This window comes from Macadamia integrifolia, chromosome 13 (assembly GCF_013358625.1).
Source record: "Macadamia integrifolia cultivar HAES 741 chromosome 13, SCU_Mint_v3, whole genome shotgun sequence".
Taxonomy (NCBI): Eukaryota; Viridiplantae; Streptophyta; class Magnoliopsida; order Proteales; family Proteaceae; genus Macadamia; species Macadamia integrifolia.
This window is the reverse complement of record NC_056569.1, coordinates 2772519-2796759: the sequence shown is the minus strand read 5'-3', so window position 1 is coordinate 2796759 and position 24241 is coordinate 2772519. Positions and strand designations below refer to the sequence as shown.

The 24241-nt window shown below is 35.4% G+C and overlaps 1 pseudogene; it reads right to left on the bottom strand.

Annotated features, from left to right (window-relative positions):
• Positions 1 to 10377: 10377 nt before the first annotated feature.
• On the bottom strand, positions 10378 to 20835 carry LOC122059812 (annotated as a pseudogene).
• Between the last annotated feature and the right edge of the window lie 3406 nt (positions 20836 to 24241).

Below are 24241 nucleotides of genomic sequence, written 5' to 3'. Positions count from 1 at the left end.
TTTCTTTAAAATTTAATAATTAACTTAAAAATAAATGATGAAGTTTTCTATTTGAGGGTGTGGCTAGCATTCTCTGGTGCTGTCTCTCTCCTCTAGGGGTGTTAATCGGTCGATCCGGCTTGGTTTCAGTCCAGGTTGAGTTGGTTTCAGTGTGGGAAAGTTGAAACCAAAACCGAATCAATAAGGAAATTTCGATTTCGGTTTGGTTTTGGTTTCGGTGCGGTTTGATTTCGATTTGTCTTCGGTTTTTTAAATCAATTTGTAACCGGATTGGTTTTGGTTTTTTGTCTAGTTTGGATTCGACTTTCCATACAAATGTATACAAAACTATGCAAATTTTGATTTTTTTAATGAATTTTAGAGTGTTTCGGTTTCTTACCAGTTTGGTTCCGATTTCGGTCCGAGTTTTGAGCCGATTTCAGTTTGGTTTCGGGTTCATCCAGTTTCTGGTGCGGTTCGGTTTGGTTTTGGGGTTGCAATACTCGAAATCAAACCGAACCAGTAAGGCTTCGATTCAATTTGGTCCGTATTGTTATTAGTTCGGTCCGGCCGATTTTACCGATTCGATTTAGAAATTGACACCCTTACTCTCCTCCTCTAATAAGAGGAGAGATATTATTTCTTGGGAGCGATGAGAGAGACATAGGGAAGCGCGGACATAGACCATATTGAACATAGAACATTTTTCCTTGAAATATTTTGGAGTTCAGTTATAAAAGGCATGGTCCACCCAATAAATTTCTCCCTTCTCAATACTCATTAATGATGTGGATTCCTCTTTTTCTAGAAAAAAAAAGGTGAAGGAGCACCTCTACCAAATGATTTTATTTGAAGAAAACAAACAAATCTTTCCCACTACGAGCAAGATATATAATAAATTTTTGTGATTCCAACCACCAGACCTAGGGCAAACGAACAAGGGAAGCTCCCTTTGCAAGCACGTGAGCTTCACAATTCAGGTCTCTCTTTACAAAATAGAACCTAACATTTGTAAAGTTTCTACATAATGTTCTAATATCATCAACTAAAATTTTTGAAACCCAATAAAAGGATCAAGCTGATCCATTTGACACTTATTGATTCTATTTCACATTCTTACCTTTATGATGCCAAGTCCTTTAATCTTACATCACAAAAGTTTCCATTTTAATTTTATGGTATTATTAATTTTCGTTCCTTTCATTTTCCTTCTAACTGGACACAGGCACATGATTCTTAAGTAACGCAAATTTGCCAAGTTGTGATTGATCCAGTCAATTCTGGCCAATTCTGAGCGATTCTGATTAATTCCGACTAATTCGAGTCAAAATCGACCATGACCAATTCGATTCCTAATTCTGTTTTTTAAAACCTTGCCGCCACCCCACCGGTATAGCTAAAAGATTTGCCTTGTCAGGTATTGTGGAGGAGATTCAAAGGTAGACTTCCATATTTGGAAACCTATTGTATCTAGATTCTAGAACCTTACTAGTACCTCATGGGAAATTCTTAGATGGAATTGGTCAGGGTAAATGGAATTGGTCAGGGTGAAAATGGAATTGACCCAATTTTAATATTTTTTGGATTATGGCTTACAAAAAATTTTACCAACCCGGTCGACTGGTTCTATCCAACCTAGCCAAAAACATGTCCGGACAAGAATAAATTGTTTGAAAAATAAGTTTGGATAAGACTTTCCAGGGTTGGCAATTCAAACAATCAACCTTATTTTGAATAGATTTGAGCTGTATACTCTTAATTGTACATTAATTCAAACAATAAATCCTCTAAAAAAATAAATATCATTATTAATTTTTTTAATTTTTTTTTAGGGAAAAGCTCACTATCATCCTAAAGTAAATAATCTGTCTCATGCAATTTTGCCAAGCTCCCACTAATTGTTATTCCAACGAAATGAAGGAAAGACAAATTAGGTAAACTCATCCTACGTAAGAGGGTATATTATTACATGAAAGAGTAAATTATTGAATTCGATAAGTTAATCAAGATCATTTTCAAGATATCCAAGATTAGGGTCTGAGGAGGGTCATAAGATCACTCGGTCATTATGGAACAACCTTACCACATTGAGGTCCACCCTCTATAATTCATATCATATGATTCTTAATATTACTTGTGCTAGAATGACAATTGAAAAACCGTGTCTACATCTCATTTTTCTTTGCTCATAGTCATATGTGTGTTGTCATTCTAGGGCATTATGTTGCCCTTGTGCTTTCAGTTTCAATGTTTAAACTTTTCCATAGAGAAGCTTTTCAAAGACCAAGCAGTCAGTTCTGACCTTTAGGTCCTACAGCTTGAGTTCCATGGCTTGTTGAAGTTCACAGAGTGCCTAATTAATGCCTTTGGCTTTTATGATGATTTGTGTTGCTTTGAAGCTTTGTAGTGAAAATTTTCTTTTCCAAAAAACTTTAGCAACTCTCATACCAACTTTAGCCGGAGACTGCCAGGGCAAAATACAAATAAAAATTTCTTACAACAAAGAGAACTCACAACAAGAGAACTTTACAAAAGAACTTTAGAAGGAATAGTGATACTAGAAGAACCGATGATCACAACTGAGGAGAGGGTCTCCTTTTATAAACTCTGGATTTAAAAACCTATGAAATCCGTGGATTCCAGTGTAACTTAAATCCCTAACTAGTAACCTGCTACAGTATCGGTAATAATTGCATAGTTCCAGTAAAACATGGTGATATCATTATAAAAGTCATGTGAGATGTCATGATGGTTCTATACAGTTGGTACATTTTATACTTTCATCATATTATCAATGTTGTGCTCAATTATAGAATCAAAATCTCTTACTGAAGAGTGTCCTCCATAACTGAGTAAGTCTTCGTTCATTGTTTCTTGTAAGGCAATGTTAGATTGGACATCCAAGAGTAAATCCAATGGTGTGTCCAATGGTATCAAGTCCATAATATTGTCAAGAAATTGATTTGTTTTAGTTTCTTGCTGAGGTTTGACCATATAGTCAATATGAATGTCTATGCAAAAAAATCTTCGACCGTTAGTTACTTTGATAGTAAACCGGTCTCCTACTGCTTCAAAGGCTTTTCTTCTTAATGTTATTAAAGCGCCTTTCCAGACTTATCGATGTTCATTGTCTTGGATTATTTCAAGACTAACATCTTCTTCAATTTGGGGGGGGGTCCAATATATGAATCTTGGTTGGCAGTAGTAAGAATCTAGATTTGATAGGGTTAATAAAAATATTCTCTTTCCCACCAGCTCAAAGAGGAGTAAATATTAAAAATCCAAACCAGGATAAATCATGATTTGCATCATCATGGGTGGATGACGGGTAAATTCCATGTTGTCGGGTTAAAAAATAATTCATTCAAAGAGTCCCCATTCGATAGTGTGCATATCCCATGAGCCAGTGGAAGGATAAAAAAGAACTTTAAGATAATTTTCTTGAAAAAACAAGTCTTAGATATTTTTGTAATATTTGTTTAAAATGAAAAATATTATCTTCGATAATTTTTCTTTTAATAAATTTGAAGCATTCCTTGGGTAGCTTGAGAAATTCGAAAAGCTTGAGAAAATTGTTTATTTTCTCATATTCAATGTCATTATCAAAATTCGTTTGGGTAATAATTTTGAAGATCAATTCTTGAAAACGTTTGTGGTTTTCAAAATATTAAGCAAGAGCTGTGGAAAGAGTATGCAAATCTTGTCTGAAAGCCTTTTTCTTATTGCCAGAGTGTGATTTTCATACTTGATTAATCATGTTATAGACATCGTTGGGGAGTCCTTGATGTTTATGAAATCCAGTGATTTTGAATTCAGAGACTTCTGCAGGCTCTTTTTGTCAGAGATTTCGAAGTCTGATATCATTTTGCATCTGAGTCACTTGTAGGTAAGTGAGAGGGGTCTCATATGGGTTGTGTGCCCACTGAATTTGAGAATATGAGGTTTGAAATAATGGAGTTTGTGTCCATTGAATCTGAGATAGTGGAGTTCATTGAGATATTCTTAGTGTAGGAGAATACTGAAATGATCCACTTGGGGTAAGCGAAACTTGTGGTAGGTCAATCTTATTAGCAGGTCGTGTATATGATGCTGAAGATTTTTTTCCCCAAAGGCTTTTGTGCCATTGGTTTGTTAGAATATTCATTTGCAATAAGTCTGCTTAAGGATTCTTTTGCCTCGCCTTTTTCTTTGATGGTTATCCATCCATTATTGCTTTGTTGTTTATCCATTGTCTATTGAGATAATCTGCAAGAAAATTTATTGAACTGTTAATATATTCTACTTCAAATTTATATTGACTAATTTCATTATACCAACTAATTCTTCTGACATTTTCTTCGCGTCTTTTGGATTTCAAAAAGTTGCGAACTACCTGATTATCGGTCCATATTAAAAATCGTTTTTCTATTATAAGAAAAATTTTGAATTTTTGTAATCCAAAAAGAAGAGCTAAAAGTTTTTTTTCAAATATAATATAAAGTATTTGTGTATACATGAATTTTCCTGAATTGTATCCACAAACTTATTCATCTGTTGGATTTTTCAAGGGACGGGCTTTTAATACTGCTCCCCAATGCTCATTAGAAGCATCGGTTTCTAAGATGAGGAAGTCACCTAGAGTAGGAAAATATATTGGAGGAAAGTGTGTTAGCCCCTTCTTTATTTGTTGGATGACCTATGTGTCAGAATCATTCCATGTCCATTCATTATCTTCGTATAATTTTTTCAGTAATGGTCTTTCTTTTTTAGAGAGGTCCTTAATAAAATTTTGTCCATAATTGAGAATTCCTATAAATTATTGCAAGTGTTTCTTATCATACAGTCTATCAGAAAACTCTTTTATTTTTCCTAAAATATGATCTTGTAATTGTAACCCGTTTTGTGTTAGAATGAGTCCAAGAAAATTGATAGAGGTTTTCTCTAATTCAATTTTTTTTAGATTTAAAATTATTCCATGTTGTTGGAATAATTGAGAGATTTGTTTTAGATGATCTTGGTGTTCTTTCTTAGTAGAAGAGAAAATAATAATATCATCAATATATACTGCCACTAAAGGTAAATCTCCAAATATAGAGTCTATCCATCTTTGAAAAATTTGAGGGGTTGTATTAAGACCAAAAGGCATAATTGTCCATTGATAATGTTTATTAAATGGGACAATAAAAGCTGTGAGTGGTTTACTCTCTTCAGTCAATTTGATTTGCCAAAACCCTGATTTGTAGTCAAATTTGCTAAAATATTTATCGGTTTTGGTCTTATGAATAAGAACATTTTTTTCTCGGGATGAGGTATCCATCGAAAATAATGTTTTGATTAAGCCTCTTATAGTTGATTACCACACGGGCTTTTCCTTGTACTTGTTCAGTATGGTTACGTACCATAATTGCTGGACTGGTGTGAAGACTTGTTGATGGCTCAATTAATTTGAGTTCTTGTAACTCTTTTAATTGAGTATCAAATTCTTTTATATCTTCTTCAAAATATAAAATTGGTTTTACTCTAATGATCTTTTGTGGATCATCGATTTGAATATGGCAAAAGCATGGGTTTTTTTCCCATAACTTTAATGGAGTGTCACTAAAGTTTTCAGATAATTCTTGATAAATCCAATGATTGGGTTCCAAAGTTTTAACAATTGGTTTTGGTTTAAAACCTTTCTCAATAAAAAAGTTGTGTCGAGGGAGAATAGGTATCATCACCTCAGTAGAATTTAAAGTTATTTAAACATAATTATATAAAACTGTTAAAGGAAGATGATTTTGTAAAAAGGTATTCTCTAGAATGAAATCACCATACATAAAGGGAAAACAAAGGATTTTGGGAATAATAAATTGTATATTATTCAATTAAATTGGTACTTTATGAGCTTTGTATTCTAAAGTAGCCAAAGGTCCTGTAACACCATGGACATAGATTGGTTTTTCCATTTTTTCCCAATAGTGTTTAGGGATTGTATTCCACTGACAAACTGTGTGTGTCGCTCCTATGTCAATAAGAACATCAAGGCTATATTCTTCAAATTGTGGGAATTTAAAGATGCATTTTACATAAATATGTTTATTTTCTTGATTTAACGACAATATGATTTCTTCTTTTTCTTCTTTGTTATCTTCTAATGTATATTTATGGTATGAAAACGTATTTGATTCGGCTTCAGATTGGGTATCTGATTGTTTAGAAGACTGGGTGGGATCGTAGCTTCTAAAAAATTGTGGATTATAAGGAGGATATTCAGAAATTGAATTCCTTCCTTAGATAGAAGACAATGAAGACGATCCTTCACCGGGGGTGGAAAACAAAAATCTTCTTTTGAGATATAGAGTGTCTCCAAAAGCCAAGATATCAAAGGTTTGAAGAATCCTTGGCGGTGCTTGAGGTTTTGGCAGAATATCTGTCAAAAGCCAATTTTCTGGAAGCTTTAAATCATGTCAATTTAAAAGCCTTGGTTCTAATTCTGTTTCATGGGCACGGGGTTCAAAGATCTCAACTATTCTTTTATCAGCTTGTTGTAGCTTTGTATACGTCATGTTAGTAAGTTCATGAAGACATTTCCATGAGACCGCAAGATTATGACTGTCATATCTCATTTCTAAATTTTGGGTTTTAATCTTCAGAATTACTGAATCACAAATTGCAGGGTCTGTGATAGAGACAAAATAGTTTGGTTTAATTTTGAACCAAATATGGCTGTGTATCATATTAGACTCCATTCCTCCTATGAGAGCTTTCATAGGATTTTTTATAAATTTTTTATCAAATAGGGCAGCAATATTTGGTATGTCCAATCCCTGCCTAAATAAAGATGTAATTTCAATTTGTATTAAACCTATATGAATATATCGCAGTTGAGGGTGTTTCTTCTGCAATCTTTTTATTTGATTAATATTAAAAATAAAAAATTCTAATGTATTTTCATCAGTTCCCCAAGTAGTGGTGTTTCCACTAGCTTGATCAAAAAATCTAATGGTCCAGAGATTTAATTTAGAGGATTTGTAAACCTTTGAATAAGAAAGGTTTTTATGTTTGTTATATAGACAAGATAATAGACAAGAATCATTGATCGTAACATCTTCTCTAACAAGGTCAAACAAAGCAACAAAGTTTTATTCCTATTGTGGAACTTGTTGTAATTATGCCTCTTCAGGGGATTAAGAAGCAGTGGTAGTGTTCATTATAAAAACAAATTCGACATCTGAGTCAGAACAAGCAGAAGTCCAAGTAGTTTCTAATTCATAAAGAATGTCTTCAGAATAAAAAATCTCTATTTCAAAAATAACATCAAATTGGTTTTGTTCCATAAATTTTATTATTTTTTATGATTATTTTTTTGGTTGAGACATTCATTTGCAAAATGGCCTAATACATTGCAAAGAAAGCAACAACAATATTTTTAGATTTACATTGTCCTGTTGATTTGGGTTTTGTAGGTTGTTTACGTGCAAAATGCCTATTTGAAAATTTGTTTTTCGATTGAAACCTATTTTTCCAAGGCTTCCATTTTGCTTGTTGGAGGTTTATAATGAGAAGGTGGTTTACCAAACTCATAATTGGCTGAATAATATCTTCGATATAAAACTATGTTAATTTTATGTTTAATTGCCTTGGCTGCTTTAGCTTTGAGGCAATTATCAATAATAAGACGGAAAAAGAAATTAATTCGATTTCCTAGGGTATCTGAACTTCTCGAACTTGTGAGATATTCAAAATAATTTTTTATACATAATTCATCCCAAGGTGATGGTAGTTGTGGGAAGAATTGTTGTAGCCAATGGTTAGAATGTGTGCCATCTAACAGATGATAATAATGCATGTATGTTTTTACAAAGTCTTCCAATGATCTGGTACTACAGAATTCTGTTTTTATAATTTTAGTAAATTCTTGAAAGATGTCTTCCCAGCTAGCAAAGTTAGCTAGAAGTTCAGCCTTATTAGCTGTTCCTGCATCCGTGTTTTGGTATTTTTGAATAAATTGCAAAACATCTCCTTATAAGCTTCCTGCAATGTATTCAAAGAATTTTTCTTTAGACCATAAATTCTTGTGATTGGTTATCATTATACCAAAAGTTTGTACCTAATCATCAATTGTTGATTCATAGTCTTTAAAGGGTATATGGGTCAGGTCCAGATAGGTTCCTCCTGACACAATATTGGTTTTGTTTAAATTATCTCTCCTTTGGTAGAAAGATGTTGGAGTTGGATCATCTTCTTCTTTAGTAGTGAAGATGTTATTATCATCAAAATTAGTTCGGACTCTATATTAAGGAGGAAACTCGGGATCATTTTCAAGATGATCGTTGGAAGAAATTTTTCGTTTCGATTTAGAGCTAGACTCAGGTTGGTCTGTAGCTAGCTCTTCTTTTTTATTTGAAGACTCATCCATTGTTTCTGGCTTGTCTGATTGATGATCTGTGATGGCTTGGATGTCATTCTCATATTCATCATCACTAAACAACATATATGCATGTTCTCTAAAAACTGATTCGTGTTTAGTATAGAAAACTTGCATCATGTTTAAAAGTTTTTTTTGTTCAGTTGGGTCTGAAGACTCTTTATATCTATATTTTCAATGATCTAAGACTTCCCTATAATAAGGATAATCATAGTCTTGATTATTTGGTTGGACTGTTGGATTGTTAATCGTTGATATCACGACAAATTTAAAACGAGCAGTAAATGGTGGTTCCGTTTTTGCTCTAGGTCCTAACTGGTCTATTTTTTCATATAATCTGTTAAAAGAAAAGTAAGAAAAATCTATTAAACTATTTAAAGTGTTACTAATAGATATTAAGGTAGGATATGAATGAAAATTATGATTATATTTATCTTGTAGAGATGAAGCACAAGGATTCATAAACTCTGATTATATCTTATAATTCTGGTACCTAAGACCTTCTCTTTCTTACAGATCTGCAAATACCAAGCTCTTTCACAAATGACAACTTGCCAAAAATAGAGCCAAAGAGCATATACAAAAGAGATATATGGGTTTTGAATTACCAGATGTAATCAGGAAAATGCTCCCTTCCTTTTTTGTTTTTTATAAAAAGGAGATCCACACAGCATAAATCAACATGAAGCTTTGTAGAAATTTTCTTTTCCTTCACCCAAGGAGAAGAGGAAATCTCATCTCCCCTGGTGATGAGACACGTCCAATCCCACCCCTATTATACAAGGTCGGCGATACCCCTCCCCCGTGCTAATTAAAGGGCTCAGATTCTCATGGTGAGGAGATTCTTTATTCACCCATGGTGTAGGGAGACTGGATCCCAAGCAATATACCAAACAGTAAATAAATAAATAGAAAAACAATATGAACTAGATCAACCATCTTCAAGACACTCACTGAGTCACTAATGCATAAAATGAGCACCAGTTTTTCATGTTTCTATCAATATTATTTGATGAATATATTCATGTCACCAGTGATATATAATTCAAAAAACTTAGAACCAAAGAAAACTCACCTCAGAGCAGCAGTTGTTTCTCAAGCAATTCCTGGACAGAGTGGCTCAACCAAAAATGAATACGGGATCCTGATACAGGTTCATGCGGTTCTAGATAAATGAGCTTCCAGGTGATAGTCCTTACATCATTGAGGAAGATTCAGAGGCCCATCTATAGACGTTCTTCACCGTTTTTCTTTTATAAGACATTTCTTACTCCCAAAATGGAAATGCAGATTTTATAAGTAGAGTCTTGACCTTGAGACACTTCTTTTTGGGGGGTTTGGGGGGAGGGTAATGTAGACTAGGATAGGGAGACTAACCAAGCTCTCAACTGTAGGATTTTATAATCAGAAGAACAACCAGAACCAGCCCAAACTGAAGGTGGGATTGGTTTGGGCAGAACCTGAAATATTCTCACAGAACCCTCTTTCTCTGGGGCAGAACTGAGAGGAAGTAATTAAATACCTGTAGAAGTAGATCAGATCTATATCAATTTGAGTACTATGGAAGAGAAGAAAGAAATAACTTGAAGGGAACCTCCTGGACTTCACACCGCAAAGAGTCACCGGATTGCACACTATTCCACCACTTTGATCAAACACAAAGCAAGTTCTCAGAGAAGAAGCAACAACAACATAATTTTTTTGTTCAAAAAATTGTGGAGGCTTATGTGAGCCCTCCTCTTTATTTATAACTTTGATTGGAGAGGTTACAATTTAGAAACTAAAATAGTTAGTAAAACCTGAAATTGGAAACTATCAGAATAGAAGGTCTACTAGTTACTAAAACTGAAAATAGAGACTAGGAATTAGAAACTACTGAAAATAGAAACTACTAAATCCCATCAAAGCAAAATCGTTGGCCCCTTAGCTGTCCTTTCCCTGACCGACTCCTCTCTTCCTCCTTCTTTCATAGGTCCTCATTGCTGGCATCAGAGGAGGATTGTGTAGAGCTATGCAGGAATCATGGCATGGGGTACAAATTCATATTGGAGCCAGATATCTTAATCTGAAGAGTCAATACATATTTCGACCACACCGGTCACAAACATCAGAGACTGCTGCAACTACCGCTTCTGGTTTCTGCTGCTGCATCTTTGGTAGGTCAATCTCCATAACCTTATGTAGTGCTTTGGAAGCTTCTTGGAGCTCCTCTGAACTGTAAATAGACATGCAAGTAGTAAGAACCAAGTCAAGGGCCACAATATATTATGGAACCGAGGCAGTCTTACCAAGAAGGCCACAATAAATTGATACAATCATATGTTATGGGCATGCACGGCAAGAGAATGTAGAAACGCAACCCTAAAACGATGCAGAAGATAATGGATAAACAGAACAAACAATGCACACGGATTTTACGAGGTTCGGCAAGGTTACCTACGTCCCCGGTGAGATGAGATCCTGCTTCACCATTAATGGAGAATAGGATTACAACGCTCACCCTCACACCTCTTAGTATTGCTTACATTACAGAGAAAGAAACCCTTGCTACAAATATATAGCGAAAAAACCCTAATCCGGAAAGTACACAATTGCCCTCAAATAAAAAATTCGAGCGGGACCGCCGTCCTACCTGTCAAGGTGCTGCACCATTACTCCCTGGATTAAACTGCGATGGAATACAAGACATCGTACACCAACAGAGAATACTACATAACCCTTTTCACTAATGATATATTCTTGCACATTGTAAATCTTTACTAGTGGTGGGTTTCATCTTGGGAGATCTGTCACAATATTAACCTGATTAAAATGCCAAAAGATTAGATTTTAGTTGGGACAATGCTTTGGTGGACCGCTTCTGTTTTGCAAGCAGGTTATAATGATTTTTGGTTGTTAGAATTCTCTGACGAGCATGGAATTCGCACCATTGGCATGTTACGGAGTAGTATTATCATCATGGTCATGGAGATAAAAATACTATATTTTTCCTAGTGTAAAGAATAAAAAGGTGAAACTGTAAATAAGAAATTTGAGTTACAAAAATGGAAATACAATGCAAGAAAAATAAGTAAACAAATAAAATCCCACTAAAAATGACCATTCTCATTTGCCCATGTATCCAGGTCATCCATTTCGAAGTTATCCATGAAAGAAATTTTACAGAGAGAAAAATCCTGTGTGGCCAGTACAAAAATGAGAAGATATTTCAGTTTCAAGATGGAATTCTTCCTTATTCCATGTAAACTGTTCCTACACTATGCTTGCCCTATGAAATTTTGGTAATTATATGTTAAATCCTAGGTAATCTGGAAGTGTGACAAATTAATTTTTCCCTATTAACCTGATAACTAATGAAATTATTCAATAATACAAAAGCCTGGGGTGTATGCTCTGGTAAGTCTATGAAATGATGTTCAATTAAAAAAATTCTGAGTGTAATAAGGTTACCATGGTTGCACAAAAATAAAATCTAGGAGATGCTAAGCACTAGAGACTGATGGTGACTACACCAACTACTAAAATGTTGCCTACCCATACATCTATCCTTGCATTTCATAGTGGTGGGTCAGCCCTTGGACTGGAAATGGCCAGAAATTCGTAAGACCTACAAAATCTCAGTATCCAATCTAGACTATCAACTCTGGGAAGGAAAGAAAAATAGCTTAGCACTTGACCACCAGGAGTCCATATATATCAAGGTAGTAAAACCACAAATGGTATAAACTTGTGGCATTTTATCACATGAAAAAAAGGTATCCAAAATGATTCAAGTCAAAAGCCAAAGTATGGTGGTCAACAAAAGAAACCTCAATGGTGCTGTCACCATATATCTTAGATAGGATTTGAGGATGAATGAATCATTACTTACCTCATGGAGAGGGGTGGGGTTAGTCGAATTATAGTGTCGTGCGTTGGCTTTGCTAGAATTCCTCTATCTTTCAGCTTGAGACAGATATCATAAGCAGAAACAGGGAACATAATCTTGCCATTGAGCTCCACAGCATTAAGCAAACCTTTTCCTCGTACTTCCTTTACCAAGTGAGGAAATTGTTGCTGAACCTCCACAAGCTGATGCCTCAATTCCTGGCCCAACTTTGCAGCCCTATAAAGTGATGGAGTAACAACAATCACTTTCTTTTTCTGTTTCAATTCAGAAAATAAGATGCAGCACTAAAAACCTGATCAAGTAGATTCAAGTGAGCAAGATTTAACTTTTCCAAATACATAAATCCCTTCTAAGTTTTAACTACGCACTGAAGAAGAAGAAGAAAAAAAAAGCTGAAACACTAAACAGAGTAATATACTGAGAAATTAATCACTTTTAATGCCTACAGAAATCGCTAGACTTCTTTCGGTGTCTAGACAAGACATGGCACTTTCTCAGATATGAAATACTGGTGCAATTTGGAGTCTGATCATTAGGTTTTATTATCTTGAAGATATCATAGGAGATGAAATATTCCATGCCTCTCAACAAGTCCCTCCTCAATGATGACATTTAGTGAGGCAATGGCCACTGCACTTGCCAAAGGATTTCCACCAAAGGTGCTGAAAACAATCAAATCAGAGGCTCATATGATCTACCAAAAAATAAAACCTAATAACGATACCAAGATAGGTGTATGTATGATTATAGGCAATTGAAATGTATGCTGATTACTGAGTGTAACACCGTTGGTTGAGGAATCTATGGAATTTGTCACATACAAAACCTGGCTTCTAACTGAACCGAAGACCACATCAAAAGGAAAGTAAATCTTAGTCCTAAACCGTGTATATTGTTTTCTGCAGAGCTGGATCTTCAGTTCATTCTAAATTAACTATCATCTCACTTACTATTCTCCTTGTGACCAGTACACTAAGCAGACTTAATAACCAGATGATCGGAGTTGTTATCAATAATCATGGCAATGTTTTCACATCAACATAGCATGATTTATTATTAGATCCCAAAGTAGGGATACAAATTGAGCTGGCAATTGAAAAATTCAGGCTTAAATTTGAACTGCATAGTCTGGGTCCTCAAGTCTTGGTCCTATTCAAATTTCATCAAGTGCACAACCCAACTTTGTCCAACTCAAACCCTTATAACAAGAACAGAATAAGGATTAAGCAGCATGACATGATGAAGATTTGGAGAACATGTTTCTTTGCAGTAGATTAAGAAACATGGGTATGGCAGAGATAAAACTCAGGTATGGTATCTTGTACTAGAATGAAGTGGTTTGACATGGCTAAAGCTCCTAGTCCAATGCATCCAAAAAATATAATTTGCACTTGCTGCAACAGTAGATTAAGAAAATTTTGGGACAAGAAATCATTAGAACCAACAAACCTTCCATGCTCTCCAGGTTTGATGCACAGCATTATATCATTGTCTGCAAGCACGGAACTACTGGTATGACACCCGCACCTATTGCTTTTCCTAGGATCTTAATCAGATAAATATGGATAAAGTAATTAAAAATCAAAGCATGAAAGAGTGAATCCTTAATGAGACAGCATAATTAGGTATTCACATATAGTAAAAGTCTAATGATACATATGTAGAGCTCAGACATGTCAGAACATATTTGCACATAAATATGGCAGGTGAATGTAGACAGCATGAGTTCATGCTTATTTGGCCATCCATAGCATATAGTCTTATAACATATTATTTCATTCTTGAAAGGACATAGTGGAACAGACAGTAATTCCATCAGTGAAAAAAATCTAATTACTAAGCAGAATTGATTTTGGATTCTCATCCAAACTACCAAATACATATTTTTTTTCCCTCTGACATCTAATAAGACAAGCATTGATTGGCAGCTCTTTGATCAGATACATGGACCTTTTTGTACACGGTTGTTATATAGTCTAATAAAAGGAACTATCAAAACGAAACAGCATTGCAGTTTAAGCTTCCCATTACACAGATTCCATTTCTATGGTGCAGATGCAATAAATTTTATAATGAACTATCGACTAGAGAGGACGTGTGAAAATGAGAAAAAATCAACTCCTTGAATGATCTAGACAACCTTGCATTGTTGCATGTCATCCAAACAAATTGTCACACTCTTTAAATCTCTCTAAAGAAATAAGAAATTAAAAATCATGGTGCTTACCCCCAAAAAAGAAAATAATTTATAGAAAGAAATACAAAAATAGATGGGAAAATTAAATTTTAAAAAATGAAGAAACTTCTAAACAAAGACACAAGATAAGTGTTTACATGTGTATCCATGTCAATTAATGGAAGCAACACAAATATAATAAAGGTGTATTCTCCTTGACAAATTGTAGGGTGTTGTTCACAGATAAATAGATTAAAAGGTCATACCACAACATCAGGTTGAACATCTTCCCAGTCACAAGCCAGCATTTTTCCGGTGCGTGCTATTCCAGTTTGTATTTCATCGGCGATCATTAGAACATTGTGTTTTGAGCATAGGTCTCTCACAGTTTTTAGATAACCATCTGATGGAACTATAACCTAGGGGAAAAGGGATAAAACATTGAGATCCAATTAACAAGGAAGAATTTACTCAAACTTTTAGAAAAAGTACACAACTATATATTTATAAAGGGCTGAGGTTTCCAACAACGCCAAGTGAAAATCGCACCAATGAGAAGATGGGACCCACATTTTGTCTAAAGAGAGAGAGTTTTATGTGTAGGCCCCACATCTGATTATGTGAGAGTGTGGGAAGGAATCCCCACTCCAGCATCGTGGGGATCTTTTTCTCATTTATAAAATAAGTATTTGGAATTTTAATTAGGCGGCCCTAATAAAATATCTGCACTGGATTCAGGTTCAAAGAGGAGGAAAATAGAAGCATCGTCTATATAGCCTATGATAAGTTCCTATCCCAAGTAGACAAACCCCAGCCTCCCCTTGAATGGGTTCAAACAAAAAACCAGCAATCCGAACTCCTTTTTCTGCATTCCAGAAAAGAAGAAAATTATTAGACTTCTTGGCTATAATGCTTATTTTCCAAAGGAAAATCTGTATAGGTGGATCATATGCAAAAAACTGGACCCAATCATCCAAATGGCTCATATACAATTTAATAACATGATTATAAATATACAACCTATACCGTACTTTTTGACATACGAATAAAAAGAAGGATGAAGATGATCTTATTAGGAATATTTTTGCATATCTGATCTACCGGATCGTAGACCACCAAATAGCTAGTACTAGCACGTGTATGATGTTTATTCTTTGGATTTTCACACTTGTGGTTTCTTCAGCGGTGACTTGAAACTGATAGAAACTCATGACACAAACAGAACCATGGTTCAGTATAATATCTTATTTATATACCTTTGAAGATGTTCTCAAGCATTTCAGCGTCACCAAAATCAACTTTAAGATGGCCAGGTAACAAGGGTCCAAAACCACGAGTAGCTTCATTGTCACAACTCATAGAAATAACACCAATGGTACGACCATGGAAGCAGCAACAACATGAGACAATAATAGCCTGAACATGACTCAGTTTGAATGGAGGTGGTTAGTTGGACTCTTTCCCCACAAAACTGAACTAAATACTGAAGACTTGATCAATTGCCATTCACCCCTATGTCCCACAAAAAATGTAAATAGATATGCAGTTCAGGAATGTCAACTGAGTTATGGAGTGATTCTAACTTGACTATCATAATGCCAAGTAAAATTTGGGCCTTCAATTCTTACGAGATTACTCTTTTGATTTTTCACAAGAAATTACAGGTTACTCATCAATAAACATTAACAAATGAATGTAATATATAAATACACACATAAATCCTAAGATACTTTATTAAGAAGGTGTAAACCAGCCAACAAGATACAAAGGGCCACTCTATGCATTACAAGGTCCTGTGAAACAAAGCAAGACAAAAAAACTTATACCAGTTAACATGTATCTCATCCATCGAAAAATACAAATGCTCTACAAGATATTACCCATAAAACACCTTTATCAGCTACTTAATATGACTGAAGACATTGTTCTCAGAGGACCTTCTGTTCTTTCAAGACAAATGCACCACAAAATTGATGAAAGGATAAGACCTCACAAGTTTGTGCCCCAAGGGTCTACAACCTGATATTCCAGCTACGAATGAGCTCATTGACCCTAAAGTAACTTCCCTGAACCGCATTAATGGGGCTGAGTATGTAATGCCACACCTCCAGTGTGGCCAAATACAAATAATAAAATAAAAACAAAGATGAGAGGCACCAACTCCACATTTCATTAAGATATATATTGTGAGATAAGCGGGCTAATGGTAAGAATTTTATCCAGGAAAGCATACCACATGAAAAACTAAACGTTAGAAGAGATATCCCATTGATCTAAACCATGGAAACTAGGTGAGATGAAGGTTGATCTCTGGAAAAACCTTCCTATTGTGATTTAATAGAAATTATACCAGAACATGAACTGAACCCTCCTCACTCTCCCAATCATTAAGTTTCTTCTTTATCCAGGAGCTCCCATAGCATTTGAGTTAACCACTTCACGGTAATGGAAAACCAGGGCTTCATGGTTACCTGCTAGATTATGTAACATATAGGAAAAAGAAAGGTTAGCTTGGGGGCTAACTTTGGAATGGAAACCTAGAATGGCTAAAGATGATGGATTTTGGAATTTTACATTTTCTCTTCATTCTCCTTTCAAAAGACCTTACCCAATTCATAAAGCTACACTTCCTTCCATTTTGTTATGCATCAAAGTCTTCAATCAGAAAGGAAAAATAAATTACTCTGAAATTGAATTAATACGCATGCCTATACAAATTAATAAGGGCTCTAAATGTTCCAAGAGGCCCAATGCAGAAGAACCCAGCAATCTTGTTGTTTGCCAAGGATCATTTTCTAGCAATACTATCAAGCAGATCACATTAGATATGCCAATAAGTTCTAACAGTACTTCATACGACACAGCCAAAAAGGTAAAACATAAATTTGGAACCACAATCATCAGTTTATTTCGAATATTGTATTTGAACACCAAGGGTAACCAAGAAAATCATCATCACTGATAGACTTAGATACTCCATGGTTGATTAAGTGCTTCATACCTTATCCTTGGGAATATTTTTCTTTTCATAACCCCATTTTCTTTCTTGCCAATTTAAGAGCTGTTTCTACACCTTCAGCTCCAGTATTCATTGGTAGCACCATGTCATAACCAAAGATGCTATTCAGCCGCTCTGCAAATAGTGGGAATTTATCATTATAAAAGGCCCTAGAGCTGAGGGTGAGCCTTTCAGCCTGTTCAACCAAGGCCTTCATGACCTTTGGATGGCAATGTCCCTGCAACACATAAGTCACAGGTGAATTTTACATCAAGTTATAATCACAAAAAAAGGTCAGCAGCATGTGTTTATTAGCTATAGTCAAAAATATTCTCAATAAATATATATATATATATATATATTCTTTTTTACTGATTGCCTTTGCACATTTTGGGGCTGGCGTTGTTGATCTGGGTTGAGTCTCAATAACCACTGACCAGGGAAGATGCGTAACCTGAGCCCTGCTGGATGAGAAGTTGCATTGGGAAATGTCAAACCAAACCGGTGAACTGCCTGGCCCATGCAGTAATTGGATCAGCACTTGCTAATTCGGATGTCATATTTTGGAGTTGAAAATTTCAGATTCAAAACAAAAGGGAAGTGAGTAGAACCAAGTGGAAAGAATTCACTAAAAAATTGGAGCTGTTTTCATGTGCATTCATAGGAATTGCAAACTTCATAGTGAAAAAAGAGAATTTAAGGTTTTGGTAAAACATAAAACAAGATTTATGCAGTCTAAGTGTGGATTGAACATGGTATTCTATGTAACATAAGGCATGTTTTGTAGGTCCTGCCCAAATTGTTACTCAAAACTAACCAAAATAAGTTGCTTCTTAGATTTATGATTCCAAATCAATAGCTCATTTAGTATTAAGAAGAATGACCTGATTCACTGCAGAGTAAGCAGAGAGAAAATCCAGATATTTGCAGCCTTCAGGATCCCATACACATGATCCCTTTGCTTGAGAAAATACCACAGGTATTGGATGGTAACTGCATTTCAATCCAACAGAATATCTTAGAATAGGACACAGGCACCAAGCCGAAGGTAAAAAGACAAAATGAAGACAATCATAAAGGATTACCAAAAGGCAAAAGGGAGCCCAAAGTAATACATATATCATAACAAAGAGAAGGAACTGAGCACAATGAAACCTCACTGACTCTCCTCTAACCCCAAAGTTCTAATACTTTATTTCAACTTGTGTATTCTTGATTGCTAGATACGATTAGATCTCTGCTCGTATATCCTGATTGATTGCAGCCAACTGCTATAGGGATTTCTATTATGCTTCTTCTTTATTTGGTTTGCTTTTATACCTGAATTATGAACCTATATTGCAATTCTGGACAGAGGTACAACCGATACTTGTAACATCAACCAAAATAAGAGAGAAATGTCTGTTTTCTCAACCATGATCTCAATTAAAGAGTAAGAAACACTCGACTGAATTACGGTGCTGGTTCAGAATTGAATCGAACAATTTTCTTTGAAGTAACCTATATCTTTCATATCTGAAGCCCTAGTTCAAGTTTCAGTCTTAGTTTTGGTGCCATCACTGGCAGGTTGTCTAATCTGGCTGCTTCACTAATCGACTCTTTCTTTGTTTAGAGCATAGTTGTCAAGGCATAGCCTAGGCACCGTCTAAGCATCCAGGCTCTTTATTGGGTCCAGGGAAAAAACACACCTTGTTGGCCCTTCACGAGTTTATGTTGATTTATGTTTGTTGCTTTATTTTTTGATGAATATGCTTATACTATATCATATTATACGTTGGTTTTCTCATATTAGATCATTACTAGCATAATTATATCATATTGCACTGATATGTCTTCTCTGTTGCATATAAGAATTACATAAAACTATCATTGATATATTACATATAGTCATACACTGCACACACATAGAGTGCCTAGCCCCTCCAACGCCTTGGTCGCCCAGTCGGCTTGACAACTATGCTGTAGAGGCTAGATGGGACTCTGCTATGCCTAATAATAGTCTTGCCCTTAGAAAAGGTCTCATGCAATATATGTATCCTTGGGTCCTCTTTGGATGTTAAATTTGGATTTATAAAATTTGGGACAATGTCCAATCAATGACTTCCCAAAGGAGAAGGTTGCATTTGAGGTTCTAAACTTGCAATGTAAAAGTATAACAATTTAATAAGGATCAGATTATTAGGTGAATTTCCATGCCAAAGTCCTATAGCTTAAATCATTCAATTGGAAAAATGTGTGATGTGCTACTCATATAAGCCCATTTCTCATAGGTTTTTAATATCAAAGTTGTCCTAAGTGCTACTTTGGCTCTAATTAGCTTCCAAAACATTGTAAAATGAAGACATTCTCTCATGTCAAAATCTTCAAGAACTCAATCAGTGATCAAAATGTAAAACAGACCTTGTCCAATTCATTAAGTAGTATTGCTTAAATGCGGAAAGTGTTAATGGGCATGATGCTTGTCTGTGAGGGCATGGACTATATGAAGCAAAGAGACTGGCTAGCACCAGAGTTCCACCTAGATAGCCCACAAGTCTTAACGGAAATCTCAATTGGAAATTATTTTACTTTCATTATAACAATTCAAAAATGTTAAAAGACTTAAATCTTGAACAGACTTCTTATGGAAAATCGATATAATCAAAAGACATCAGTTACACGCTTCAATCATCTGATTGCTTTATGTCGATCACCCACCAAGGCAGAACATAAACATTTAGCCAATGTAGATTCACATTTAAAACGAACAAAGCAAATACTGAAGAAAACCCACATTAGAAGCACATCACTTTATGGGAAATTGACAAAAGCAAGAACAAAACTATAACTCTTGTTTGCCTGCAGGGTATGTATGTGGATTAAGAAGATAAACGACAGAATCAAAGTAGAATATAAAACCCAGCAACTAAAAAATATTAAGCCTGAAATAGTATAATGTTACTACTGTGACTCTTTTATCATTTTGACGTGAGAGAGAGAGAGAGAGAGAGGACAAACTTGTGAGCGCTACATTCATATTCCTTATTGATGAGTTCTTGAGAATAGGAAGGGCTTCCTTCAGGAAGATCACAGAAACTCCTCCCCTCGCAGATCCTCTTCAATGCATACAGTAGAGGTCTCCTGGTAGCCATTGATGACATCGGTTGCTCTGTTTCCCAACAACACTATCAAGTATCAAGCGAAAGAGGGTCTTCACAACATCTTTTAATTTTCTTATTCTTCTTCTTCTTAAATATGGGGAACAACCCAGATCCCAAAGTCACAAACAAATCGCCCAATTCTCATTCCCTTATGCGATTCTTCGATTCCTCGGATTTTGGTTCTGTACACATTATTATAGATTCCACTTCCCAAAGCGTATCCGTGAACAGTGATCGCCTTGATTCCAGCCAAATAAGCATACCCAACAGACGGTTTGAAATCGTCTGTAATTCCGATCTCATACAATTCCGTGAAATACCATCTTCAGGAGGTGACATGTGTATTAATACCTATGCAATGATCCATATCTGGTATAACTAATAAAACCTTAAATCAATGAAGAATCATTTCAATTAGATCTGGACCATTGCATTAGTATCAATACACGTGTCACCCCCTGAAGGTGGTATTTCATGGACTTGTACGAGATCGGAATTACAGACGATTTTTTTCCCCCAACGGACCCCACCAGCTTCCTGATTAAACCCATTATCCTAAGTTCCCAATAAAATTCATTCAAAAGCAACCCTTTCAGATTCTCTCTATGTATGTTCAGCTGAGCTTACACTTCATGTGCCAACCTCTGTCCTTTTTGTTTTCATAAAACTTCTTTTCACCCTTTAAATGGTAGTAAGTGTAATATATGTTCGTACCTAAAGTGTACATTCACTTTAACATTTGTGAGGGGATCTGAACTCAATTCCCCTCCCTGCACCTGTGTTATTACAATAAAATCATTGTGATAGTTATTATTGTTATTTTTACCTCTATAACTATAAGGTCCTTAACCTCAAGTACGTAATTATGTTCATCCATAATGATTATAGGTTTTTTAGAGGTAAATCAAGCCTTAAAGTTTTATTTGGATATAAGTATAGAGAAGTGAAATTACTTTTGAAAATAAATAGGAATTTTTTTATAATCGATACTGTAAAAGTTTTATCATATTTGAAAAAGAAAATTTTAAATAAATTAAAATTTAATAACCAAATATGATATGTTATGAAATTTATGAAACACAAAGTAATGATTATAAAATTTCTACTTTTGTAATCTTTATTGGGAAAACCTTAACACAGTGGCAAGTTTTCCATTGTGACCTAGTGGCGTGGGTTCGAATCAAGAAATAGCCTCTCTGAAAGCGGAGTTAAGGTTATGTATATTATATAACTCTCCCCAAACCCTACAGTCGCAAGAGCCTTGTGCACCCCCCACACCCCTTTTCCTTCATTTTTTTTCTTTTGCAATCAACCGGAACCTAAGTGAGTTAAATAAATCACGTGTTTTAAAGAATAGGGAAATTAGATGAGGATATTCTTTTCCCAAGAAGGATGAAGGGTGATTTTGACATTTCAGTGCCTCAAATAATGCTGTCCTGTTTGGATAACGTAAATTAATACAAACTCCTGGATTCGGGTTGAAATCGTCTGCAATTCCGATCTCGTACAATTCCATGAAATACCACATTCAGAGGGTGATACGTGTATTGATACCAATGCAATGGTCCAGATATGGTGCAACTAATAAAACCTTAAATCAGTGAAGAGTCATTTTAAATGAGATTTGGACCATTGCATTAGTATCAATACACGTGTCACCCCCTAAAAGTGGTATTTCACAGAATTGTACCAGATCCGAATTGCAGACGATTTTTTTCCCCTGGATTCATTTAGTCATGGTCCCACAAGATGATGCGGTGCCTTGTAAGTAGCCCATATACCAGCCTCTGCCTCCCATCAACTGACAGACTTACACAACAGGAATTGGGCTGGACGTATCTGTTTATTGAGCCCACCACTTACTGAAGGCCTATCAAGAGACGAAAACGACTCCAAGGAACCCTTGGGACTCATCATGGCTCTCTCCCATTCCACAATTTAACACACGAAAAAAGGCCTAGCCCTTTTTGCTCTGATCCTAATCAACCACCACCATTCAATTGGCATCTTTATTATGATTATTTGATTACACAAAATCAAGTTCTCAATTTTACCAAACTACCCAATATAAAGATGTGTATTACCTGTTTACTTAAAACTTTACCAACCTTAAGCGTTTGGCTGCGGGGGAAATATAGAGAAGGGAAGTGAAATTCAATTTAAACAAATGTTGGAAAATTTTGTAATCCTTGTCTCACTGATAATCTCACATGATAGTGCAAGCTTAACTAACTCCAAAAAATATCAAATTCAATCATTAAATTTCACTTTGTTTTACAATCCAATTCTTAAAATAAAACAAAATTTACATCTGAAAATATATTTATCAGAATTTTTTTATTAAAAAAAAAAATGATAAAGTTATCACGATTACGGATCTTTCGTTTTTTCTTTCAAGAATGATTTCACTTCTCTTTACTCGTAAGTGCGCAACCAAAGGTCTCCCACATGATAAAGTCACTTTCATGAACGAAGAAGTTTGTCCTTGACATTTAATCTTTAAACTTCAGTTTCTCCCTTTACAATTCGGGGCTCTATGGCTCCAGGTCCTCTTGCTGAAATGGAATGCTAAAAGTTCAAAAGATAAAATTTAGGTCTATATATGGTTTAAGCTGCAACAAAAACAGGAAATTCCACCTGCTTTTCTTGCTGACGCTTCTTCTTCTCCTGGTTATCTATTCCCATCCAAAGGAAGATAGCCTTGGCTTCCAGGAAACAGAGGTAGAACCACCTCTCTCTATCCAAGACAACCAAACAGGCATACAACTAGCATTCCAAAACAGGGGCGCCCCAATAGTTGCTTGAACTCAAGGTTCTAAGATATTGATCAAATAAAGTGTACGCAAATTTTCTTAAGTCTAAATCCTAATTTTTGAGTAATCCTGCAGGACTAGAGAGGTTTAAATAGAAACGTAGCCATTTTTTTTTTGGTAGAGAAACCTAGCCATTGACTTGGGGTAACAGTGAGCACATGATTCATTGAGTTATCCCAAGAAGCAAACTAAGCTATCATCAAAAGAAAAAAAAAGAAGCAATATGTTTTTCCACCCATCATATGTAGTATTGAGCAATCTAAAGCATGAGACTACCACTACTATAAGCTCTGGGAGGTACAAGTGTACACAACCTTATCCCTTGCTTCATAAACGAGGTTGTTTCCAAACAGTTCAATCTTTCATTGCTAATGCATTCGAGGCCATAACATATTCATTCATGAAAGGGGCAGAATACCCCTTACCATCCTTCCCAAAACCCAAGCGACCTGGAGTTTCCAATCAAAGGTGCACATATCATGGTTGTCTTTAGCCTTTTTGAGCTGAACTTCACCTACCCTTACCCCCTTGTTTTTTAATCAATAAGAGCCAGCAGATTCTAGTTGTAAATATACCTCAAAAAGCACACCCCTTGCCTGGCCATAACTAATTTGGAAACAGCAGGGGTATGTCTCTGCACACTTGCCCTTTCTATCTTCCAAACCCTAAAGTACCAGGCGCCTCATGCATTGGATTGCTCTAAAGTCTAAACTTTATATAATGGCCGGATGCCCGGATGCCCAGTTTGATTCTTTTTTTCTTTATGATGATAGCCATTTTTGCTTCTTGGGATAACTCAATGATGCTTGTGCACACTGTTAACCCAAGTCAATTGCTACGTTTCTCTTGCCCCCCCC